This window comes from Lutra lutra, chromosome 15, assembly GCF_902655055.1.
Source record: "Lutra lutra chromosome 15, mLutLut1.2, whole genome shotgun sequence".
Classification (NCBI taxonomy): Eukaryota; Metazoa; Chordata; class Mammalia; order Carnivora; family Mustelidae; genus Lutra; species Lutra lutra.
Genome location: NC_062292.1, coordinates 23,889,850 through 23,898,950, shown reverse-complemented (window position 1 = coordinate 23,898,950; position 9,101 = coordinate 23,889,850). Strand labels below are relative to the sequence as shown.

Here is a 9,101-nt window from a genome sequence, read left to right as displayed (position 1 = left end):
AAACAAGTGCAGAGTTTACAGTGTCTCAGGGAAGGTCTGACCATGCCATCCGGGCCTCAGGCTCCTGCTCTCCTCACGCTGACTTGATAGGCATATTGTTCCTCATTATCATGTGCATTGCTTCATGGACTTGACGTGGCTGCCTTAGTTCTGGGCATCACATCCATATTCTAGATAGGAAGGAGGAGAAAGGGATGGCAGCAAGCTTTTTTTTTTTTTTTTTTCGTTCTTTCTTTTCCTTTTTCTTCTTTTCCCCCAAGGCTGTCCCTTTTATTAGAAAGGAAAACATTTCCTGGAAAACTCCCAGCTGACTTTCATTTTATGTCTCATTGGTCCCTGCTGGTAACATTTCACTCCTAGCAGCACGGAGGATGGAACAATGAACAGTTTACAAAGAGAAATCGTATAGCCATGGCTAGATGGAATTTATCAATCTTAATTCATTCCCTGAGTCAAAGTATATGGCTGCTACACAGGACCAACCTCCACCACCTTCCAAACAAAATTAGTGTTGTTTGCAACAACTACGGACAGTCAAGGACAGCCTTGGAAGCATTATTTTTAGCTGTAGTGACAGTGGTTGTGGAACTGACCAGTGCTCTTCCATTTTCAAAGTTACTTTGAAAATGATGAAGTGATGTATGGTTTTCACAAATTTGCGTGTCATCCTTTTCAGGAGCCAGGCTTATCTTCTCAGTATCGTTCTAATTTTTGTAAATGTGCTACCAAAGGAAGCATGAAATGACATATGGTCTTGATCTCTGATAAAAATACAGAGTCAGTGGAACTGAATATTATTTAGTTCAACATATTTAAAAAACAACAGCATGGCTTATTGAACTCAAGAAGACTACAGAGAAATCAAATCAAATAATATGTATACAATCTTCCTTTCCAAAAGCAAGTATTTTCTGAATCCAGTATAAGAGGAACTATAAACACCATTTGCATTGATGGTTCAAATTTCTCTAAGTGAGTAAATTCTAAGACTCACAAACTTCAAAGATCACTTTCCAGTCTATATTTCTACCAAATGCAGAGCGAAAAGTACCTCTTGGGTTGTGGCTTCCTCTGCCCCAGCCAAGACTACAGAGGCCCATTGCCTATTCCTGTCTCTTCCCCTTCCTGGTTATTGTCTCTCAAGATCACCCCTTAGTAAGGTTCATTTTGGTATTTGAGGTCTTCTATTAGCATTGACAAGGTGAAAGGTAGGAAGTTAAGGTGTCCAGCCATCCTAGATTCCCAGGACTGAGGCTTTCCTAGGAAGTAGGACTTTCAGTGCTAAAACCAAAACCGTCCTCGACATACTAAAACAGTTGGTCACCCGAGGGATTATCACCAACATGAAAGGGGGTGAGGGAGTGGGGGTTTGAGAAAAAGGAAGGAGAGGGAAGGGAGGACCTGAGAAGTCATGGTCATTCAACCCAACTTTAAATGTTATGCCTTTTCTTAACATCTTCATAACTGGGGTTCCTGCATATCAACTCACCAGTGATCCTTGACCTCATCGTTTCTTTGGGTTCTTTGCTCTTCCAACCTGTATATAACTGCCTGGTTTTTAACTCCCACTTCTGTCCTACTATAAATATGTTTCCCAACTCCTATTCCTGTTCACCAGATTCAGGGGCATTGTAAGAGAATGCTATGAAGCCCTCTCTGATCCAACACACAGCAAGGATAGAGAACATGTAAAAGTCATAGCCACACCCAGGGTGCCTGGGTGACACAGTTGGTTAAACGTCTGACTCTTGTTTCTGGCTCGGGTCATGATCTGCACTGAGCGCAGAGCCTACTTGAAACCCTCTCCCTCTCCTTCTGCCCCTCCCACTCATGCATGCCCGTGCTCTCTCTCTTTCTCTCTCTAATAAATAAATATTTTTTTAAAAAGTAATAGCCACACTCAAAAGTTTTATATATATATATATATATATATATATATATATATACAAATCTATAAATCTATAATATATAAAAATCTATATAAATCCATAAATATATATATAAAATATATATATGATATATACACACATGTATATATATCCACAGTCCTGGAATAGAATCAAAATGCAAAGCAAATAGTAGTGGCTGATCTGAGGGCCTGCCAAGCTCTGGATCTGGAAGTAGGCAATTAGAGCCTAGAGTTCAGCTTGTGCAGATAAAAGCACACTAAACGGGAAAGGTGCTCCATGGGAGGCATGGGAGCCAGAGTCATGCTCAGAGCTCACAACTGGAAGCTGGGGCAGGTCTTCCCTGGCCTGTGAAAGGAAACTGGAAAATGTGTGCCTGCTGCTGCCTAAGATGTATTGATAACTGGACTCAAATGTAAACACCACAAAGAAGAATACATAGAGAAGAAGAAAGGCAGGGAGAAGATATTCCTACATATAATGATCCTATAAACCCAACTTTAAAATTCATGAAGTGATCGAATGCCAAGAAAGAGCCAATAAAATCAATAATTGGTTTATGAGTTTGTCCAGAAAGAAAGAATAAAAAATTTTGAAAAAGACTTAAAAATATGTGTACTTAGCATCCTTGGAGAGATCAATGAAGGCATTACATCCTTACAAAAGATCCATGCCAGTGATTTATTACGACATTAAAACAGACAAATGAGGGCACCGGGGTGGCTCAGTGGGTTAAAGCCTCTGCCTTCAGCTCAGGTCATGATCCCAGGGTCCTGGGACTGAGCCCCGCATCCGGCTCTCTGCTCAGCAGGGATCCTGCTTTCCCTTCTCTCTCTGCCTGCCTCTCTGCCTACTTGTGATCACTTTCTCTGTCAAATAAATAAATAAAATCTTAAAAAAAAAAAAAAAGAACTCCTGCCTCACCATCAGTGATTATGATACAGGATTCTCTAAGAGATTCATTATAAAAAAAAAAAAAAGAAGAAGAAGAAGAAGAAAAGAAAAAAAAACAGACTAATGAAGTAAATACAGGTGGATATAAAATTAGAAATCATGAAGAAAAATATAACCAATTTTTTTTTTTGGTTTAAAAAAACCAAAATTTTTTAAAACTCCATAGGATAGGGGCGCCTGGGTGGCTCAGTGGGTTAAAGCCTCTGTCTTCATCTCAGGTCATGATTCCAGGGTCCTGGGATTGAGCCCTGCATCGGGCTCTCTGCTCAGCGGGAACCCTGCATACTCCTCTCTCTCTGCCTGTCTCTTTGCCTACTTGTGATTTCTCTCTGTCAAATAAATAAGTAAAATCTTAAAAAAAAAAAAAACCAACCTCCATAGGATAGTTTCTAAACTGAATGTAGTTGAAGAGAGAATTAATAAATTGGAATTGAGAGGCTTTCACCAGGAAGGTAAAAGCATCCACGGAGCCACAGAAATGAGACAGAGGATGGCAGGTGTGTGGTTATGGACTGGAGGCTCGGGAAGGGCTTGTCAAAGGTGACAATTGAACAGCTATCTGACCAACTAAGGATGCGAGTAATGAGAGCATAATATAAATCAAACTCATAGGCACAGAGTAGTAATAATAGTTATTCTCCAAGCAGCTGTGAGAACTGAACAGCATGCAAAGAACATCAAGCCCAGTGTCCGACACATCATTTATAACAAATGTTAAGCAGCTCTGCTTCCTTTCCTAAAAACCTGAGGAAAAAAATAGAATTTAGGAGGGCCTAGGTGGCTCAGTCAGTTAAGCGTATGCCTTCAGCTCAGGTTATGATCTCAGGGTCCTGGGCCCTGGAGTCCAGCCCCTGACTCTCTGCTAAGTGGGGAATCTGCCTGTCTCTCTCCCTCTGTGCTCTCTCTCTCTCTCTTTTTTTGGTCTCTCTCAAACAAATAAAATGTTAAAAAAAAAAAAAAAAAGAATAGAATTTAGCTTTTTGCCTCCATATTGTGGGGCTTCGGCCACTTTGGCTCCAGCCCAGCATCATTCCCAGGAGGCTCGAATTGGCTGATGATTTTTGGTTCTAATAATGGAGGATTCAGCTCTCTTAACAAAGCGGCTGGAACATTGTCCGCTGTTCACATGCCTGTTCTCTCCGTCTGCTTCCCTCCCTTGAGAACAAACTCTGTTTTCCCCTCTTGCATGAACTAAACAAGCTAGTCGTGTCCAAAATGCAGAGATGACATTTTAATATATCCAGGCAGCCTGGCTAGTAGTTTCTCTGCAAACTCTCAAAATTTCCTTCAGCACCAGCTCTAAGCACTTTTGTCCGTCCTATCTTGTCTGGAGCCCCGAAAGGAGTCCTGACAAAGGTCACGAAGCGGGGAGAGACAAAGCCACCCTCATTCTGAGCAGTGAGCCTTTTCAACTCACAGGCCCCTGATGGAAACATTCCCTCATGAAAAGAACAAAATAAGCCTGGTTCACAGACAACAGCAACAGAATTTCCATCGGACAGAGAGCTGCTTCTTGGAACGTGGGAATCTGAGAGACTGGATCGCATTCAAAGAAAACGCCCCTGGAGTGACGAAGATCAAGTCCTGGGGGCTCAGCAACACCTGAGATTCCTTGCTTGAAAGGGGGTGGGGGGGTGGGTATCCTGGACACTGAACCAGGCTGGGATGTGAGGCTGATGGTCAAGGACGTTGGGGGTAGCAGCTTCTTCCTCCCCTGAGCCAGACCCAAAAGCTCAAGGAGAAGCTGGAGGTGCGGTGCGTGTTTGTTTTTCTTTCTTTCTTTTTTTTTTTTTAAAGATTTTATTTATTTATTTGACAGACAGAGATCACAAGTAGGCAGAGAGGCAGGCAGAGAGAGAGAGGAGGAAGCAGGCTCCCCGCTGAGCAGAGAGCTCCATGCAGGGCTTGATCCCAGGACCCCAAGATCATGACCTGAGCTGAGGCAGAGGCTTAACCCACTGAGCCACCCAGGCACCCCATGTGTTTGTTTTTCTAAGGAGAAGAGAGAAAATGTGTCCCACCCTCTCTGAGTCCGTGGTCAGGAAAAGGTTGTTTTCAAAAGGAAGAGGAAGAAGAAACATCCCTTTTTGCTGGACATTTGCTCCGAGGGGCGAGGTGGGCTGAAAGACTCTGGCCGGTGGTCCGGGGAGCCCTTCAGCGTCTCAGTCCCCCACCCCGCCCCCCTACCCCGGCCGGTGCAAGTGCCCCCACTAGCAAGTCTGTAAAAAAAAAAAAAAAAAAAAAAAAAAAAAGAGTCTTCCCCTTGTTTATTTTGAGGCTCTTTTTCTTTTCTTTTTAGAAAACTGCACATCTCACCACATCTGAATTAGTGAAAAGAAAACATAAGGAACTGAGCGTTGCAACTTTGGCGCAGTTGGAGTAAATGTTCATGCTTGGAAGGGAGAAAAACAATAAGACTTGGAGGGGCGCGCGGTGGGATTCTAAGGTCTCCCACCAGTGTATCTTCTGGAGAAGAAGAAGGGGAAAAAAAACCCCTTAAAACTGCATCATATTAAAAACAAAAGAAAAAATCAGGTGCTTGGGATGAGAATAGAGAGGAAATTACTGCACAACCAGTGGACTGAGTGTGATGTAGTGTGGCTTTGACCATCTTCACGTACAATCAGCTGCTGTGTTCGCTGTGCTTGTCCACACACATGCACAGACACGTGCACACACATGTGCATGGGTGCACGCACACAGCCTGGAATGCCTCTTGACTAAGATCTCAGTCCTGAGGTAGGCAGGCAGGAGAGCCATGGAACAGAGAGAACTCCAGATTGAAAAGGGACTCAGGTCCATAATCAGTATTTCTTAGGCAGGGTCCCTGCATCGAAGTAGACTCCTCATGTGTGTTTGGATTAAATCAACGCAGGGCACCATCCCAGCAAGCGCACGTGGACCTGATGCCTTTCCCGGGGGACAGTCGTTTTGCTGAACCCCATGGAGCCGGCTGCTCGCCCACAGAGACTGCCACAGGGTGAACGTTGGAGTAATGAAATAAGTTGTAAGTTCATGGTTAAATCCTTTTTAAAACTAGTTCCTCATTCTAATTAGAAACACCACATTGATCTATTTTCTCTTCTTATGCTTCAATACATATGGGTTGTGTTTTTTAAAAATTCATCTACTTTTTAAAGTTCACTACCTTTTGCCATGTGATCTTCCACAAACCACAACCCTTTGTGACAGCCAGGAAGAGGGCTCCGAGGACAGAGTGTTTTCAAAGAGCCTTGCAGGCCACACACTCTCATCATCAATCTCCCTGTGCCTCAGCCTTAATCTTAAAAAGGGCCTTTGTTCCAGACCCGGGGCTCCTGCGAGTATGTCCATGACTCCCAGAGAGTGAAAGACTTGGGAAATGGGAGCCCAGAAAGAAGACGACCTGCTCAGTATTAAAGCACAAAATAGCAATGAAGCCAAACTAGAAACTGGAATTTACTGGGTTCCAAGTGGCTTTTTTAAGAAGCATGTTTTTTTCTTAAAGATTTTATTTATTTATTTGAGAGAAAGAGAGAGCAGGCAGGGAGGGCCAGAGGGACAGTGGAAAGCAGACTCCTCACTGAGCAGAGAACCTGATCCGGGGCTCGATCCACCAACCCTGGCATCATGACCTGAGCTGAAAGCAGATGCTTAACCCACTGAGCCACCCAGGTGCCTTTCCAGAAGCATGTTTTTAAATGAGACTACATTGAACATCAGTGTGGGGGGGATTTATTCTGTGCAGTCCTAGCTAAGTGCAATCATACCAGGTGCCCATTAAAAACACAACCTGGAGGGCACCTGGGTGGCTCAGTGGGTTAAAGCCTCTGCCTTTGGGGGCACCTGGGTGGCTCAGTGGGTTAAAGCCTCTGCCTTCCGCTCAGGTCATGATCCCAGGGTCCTGGGATCGAGCCCCGAGTCGGGCTCTCTGCTCGGCGGGAGCCTGCTTCCCCCCCTCTCTCTCTCTGCCTGCCTCTCTGCCTACTTGCGATCTCTGTCAAATAAATAAATAAAATCTTTAAAAATATATATTAAAAAAAAAAAAGCCTCTGCCTTTGGCTTGGGTCATGATCTCAGGGTCCTGGGATCAAGCCCCACATTGGACTCTCTGCTCAGTGGGGAGCCTGTTTCCCCCTCTCTCTCTGCCTGCCTCTCTGCCTACTTGTGATCTCTGTCTGTCAAATAAATAAATAAATAAATAAATAAATAAATAAATAAATAAATCTTTTTTTAAAAAGAGAGCGAAAACACAACATGGAGCAGAAGCAAATAATCCAGTTTATCTAATGAGTTTAACCGGGAATATTGATTTGAATAGCTTATAATTTGACACTGGGTAGAAAAATGACTGTGCCTCTTCTTGGACAAGACTCCCTTGTCTCCTGATGAAATCAATAGTGATTTCAGCAGCTGCTCTGTTATTATAATTCAGCTACTTTATTTCTGTTTTAATCAGAGCAGATTACTTTTGACCAAACTAGCAGCTCTGCGTATGTAATCTACATGGTATGACCTCTTTCAGTTAACGAGAAATGATCCCCTCTGTTCACTTGATGTTTGTTCAAAGCTGATTTATCCTGACCAATATTATGCTAGTTATAGAAGTGCAGTTAGCTCTTTCAGACAATTTCTATTATGAAAGCTCTTGAAAGTACAACACAGAAAGAAGAATAAAAGGAGCAGACATGTAATTAGGGAGATTATGAAAATCCTTTCCCAGGTATCAAAATGCATTTGAATGGTAGGAATTTTGATCTTGGTATTGCGATGCCTGTATCCTCTGCTGGGCCAACCTGATCCTTCAGTTTTGTGGCGTAAAATCTCTGAAGCCCATAGGGGCTGGGAAAATAATGTAGATGAGTAAGACTGGCAGGGTTCAAGTTCAAGTGCGTGTACTTGTGCCATGAGAGTGAGGACCTTGGAAGTCTGGATCTAGAGGTCCTTCCTCTGAAGGAGGCCTCCTGCCTCAGTGCCATAATATCATAGGGGAACTAGGGGCCCCAGTGTGGCCAGAGAAGCCAGAAATCTGGATTTGAGAGAAATATCTTGACTTTCAGTGGGTCCAATTTTCTTTTTTTTTTTTTTTTTTTGAATTTCTAAATACTGGGCTGGATCAAATAAAGTTTATCTGAGGGCACGATCTAGTGGGCTGCCATTTTGTGCCCCCTGCTCTATCCCATTCAAAGGTCATTTCCGTAATCAGAGGCTTAAAAACTGGTCTACAGATTAGCTGGAGCATCCACCAGGTGGCAGGAAGAGGTAGCCGATCGCTTTTGCTTGCCAACCTTCCAGGAGTCAGATTGCCCAGGGATCTGTTTGAAATCTTAACAGCAGACCTCTTGGCCCCCCCAGCCACTGCTCCTCAAATCCCAAGGCAGCCAAACACTTGAGGAAACCTCCCTCTTGTTCTATTATTACCAGGCATAGATATGCCAGGAAACTTGGAAAATGGACAACCCACCATACTTCAACTCAGCACCACCCCTACCCAGCACCCACCCTCTCCTCCAGCGCCCCTGGTGAGCCAGTTCCTGGATGTGAAAGGCTCACAACCTTGACTCTGCTTCCTCCCTCCTCTGGTGTGAGGGCATTAGATAGGAAGTGGAAAGCTGCTGAAAATGAGAAGGATCCATGCCCCTGGGCTGCTGCCTGCTGTAACTGGAAGCAAACAGCCCTCCTGGGCAGATAATCAAGGTCTAGTATCTGGTACCATCAAGGTCTACTTGATGCTGATACCTGTGTTTGAGATCTAAGTTCCTGATCCCCTGCTTGGCCTTGCCCTTTGAGTTGTCCTGCCCTTCGGTGTGCTGTCCTGTCCTGTCCTGTCCACAGTTCCCCACCACAGTGCACAACTCCAGCCTGCCTCCCACCCAACAAAGACTCCCTAGTGGTCTGCTTGGCCCAGTCTCTCCTGGCCAACCCCCAGCCTCTGCCCCCAGCTTCCCCCAGGCTCACGCCACCCCATCCTCTCTGTGCTCTGTCCAGGCCCTGAAGGGCCCTGCCCCACACCCCAGAGCTGCCTCATTTCCTCTTCTCAGAAGGCCTAGTGTTAAAGGCAGCACACAGCATATCTGTGACTTGGGGAGAATGGGACAGGGAGAGATGACTTCTCATTTCCACTGAGAATTAGCAGGACAAAACAGCTCTAAATTGTGGCAGGAGAGAGAAAGGCTATAAAATACTAGAATTTATTATCTGGGGAGATTCGGCAATTTCAAGTTTTCTGAGTCGATAAGAAAGCCCAGTGTTTGAAATGGG

General features: G+C 44.4%; 1 non-coding gene across 1 annotated transcript; it reads right to left on the bottom strand.

Moving 5' to 3' along the window:
* Positions 1-632: 632 nt before the first annotated feature.
* On the bottom strand, positions 633-738 carry LOC125086516 (U6 spliceosomal RNA). Its single transcript, XR_007123240.1, has one exon. It is a non-coding gene; the product is annotated as a U6 spliceosomal RNA (small nuclear RNA).
* Positions 739-9,101: the final 8,363 nt, after the last annotated feature.